The sequence below is a fragment of the Argentina silus genome (assembly GCF_951799395.1).
Source record: "Argentina silus genome assembly, chromosome: 3".
Lineage (NCBI taxonomy): Eukaryota > Metazoa > Chordata > Actinopteri > Argentiniformes > Argentinidae > Argentina > Argentina silus.
Window position 1 is genome coordinate 26,742,654 of NC_139657.1, and position 1,686 is coordinate 26,744,339.

At 42.1% G+C, this 1,686-nt stretch overlaps 1 pseudogene across 1 annotated transcript; it reads left to right on the forward strand.

The window, feature by feature from the left end:
- The first annotated feature begins 782 nt into the window (after positions 1 to 782).
- LOC310802255 (putative nuclease HARBI1) lies at positions 783 to 1,452 on the forward strand (annotated as a pseudogene). Its single transcript has one exon. The product of its transcript is annotated as a putative nuclease HARBI1 (transcript).
- The last annotated feature ends 234 nt before the right edge of the window (positions 1,453 to 1,686 follow it).

The following is a 1,686-nucleotide window of genomic DNA, read 5'->3' on the forward strand; positions in this document are numbered from 1 at the left end:
TCGGTCATGGTATTTCACTGTCTTGGTGCCCCGCTGGTGGAATGAGCTTCCCACTGCTGTCAGGACTGCAGAGTCACTACCTATCTTCCGCCGTAGATTGAAGACCCATCTCTTCAGGCTACATCTTAACTGTCCCTCCTAAAGACCTCTTAATCCTCACTACCCCCCTGTACAGTTTCTCTACCGTAAATAAATAAAAAGTAAGTAATTCTTCCTTCTTCTAGCATTGTGACTGCCAATAGCCCCTGGTCCTACCATAGTTTTACTTTTTCTTATGATGACTGATGGATAGATAATTCACTTACTTGTATTTGTTGTAAGTTGTTTTGAATAAAGGCGTCTGCTAAATGCCATAAATGTAAATGTCAAAAATCTCAAAGAGGAACAAGTTGTTATATAGGCCTACTGTAGGGGTGTCCCCTATATCTTTACTGGTAATGTATAATAACTTTGGCTCCCTTATATGATTCAAGGCAGGACATGGCCGTGAACCCCCTCAAAGAACATTAGAAGGTTCCCTGATCCCCCTGTAGACATATGGGGCCGGTTTCACAGACAAGGCTTAAGCCTAGTCCCAGACTAAAATGCCTGTTTGAACTGTCTGAACTCAAAGCGACTTGCACAGACTTATCTTAAAATCGTTGTAGATTTAGCCTGTTCTGGAATAAACAAAGCCGATTGCAAGAGGGATGATTAAAGCTACTCAAGGACTAAATTGAAGCTTAAATTAATCTTTCAAAAAGGCAGCTTTAACTTCTGCTTAGTACTGTTTGTGAGGGAGCATGGACTATTTGGAATATCTAAATGAAGACCAACATGCACTACAGAGGCCAGCCAGACGAGTACTTGTGGAGTAATCCATTAAATTACTTTGATGAAATAATTTTTCGAGATCGCTTTCGTATGTACAAAGAAAATGCATTGGAGATAATATCTTTGCTTGAGCCTAGACTTTCCTCTCTGTCTCAAAGAGGAAGGCCTTTACCCAATTCTCTCCAAGTTCTGATCACTTTGAGGTTTTTGGCATCTGGAATCTTTCATCGTGAAACTGGTGATTTGTGTGTGCCAGTGATGCAACTGTGTGTAGAATATTTCTGCAAGTCTGCAGGGCCATTTGTGAACTGAGGAGTCATCAAGTTACCTGATGCTGCTGGCCAAGCCAACTGTAAAGCGCAATTCTGTGAATATGGGCACTTCCCAGGAGTGATTGGCTGCATAGATGGATGTCATGTTCCCATCAAGTATCCATCAACTCCTGTTGCGGAGTACAGGAACCGTAAAAACTAGTTTTCCATCAATGTTCAGGGTATATACACTCCTAATTTAGAGTTTTCAAACATTGTTGCCCGTTGGAAAGGTGCAACTCAGTGTGCTCAGTTTCAGAGAGGACAACATAGTGGACTACTGCTTGGTGACAGTGGATATGGTCAGAGTAACTCCTCTGAGGCATAGACAATTTGCTAGCCTGAACTGAAACAGGGTTTTTTGGCAGTGAATGGGGGAAATTGATTGGGGTTACCTTAACAGGGCTAGGACCAGCGTCCCCTCACCACTTTAACACCTTCTCCATATTGTTAGATAGGATCTCTGCACCTCTTCTGTTTGTGTGAACTCGTTTAAATGCTGGTCTCTCCCAAATCTCTCAAAATTGTCTACAAAATTGTCTACAGTGTTGACAACATTCTG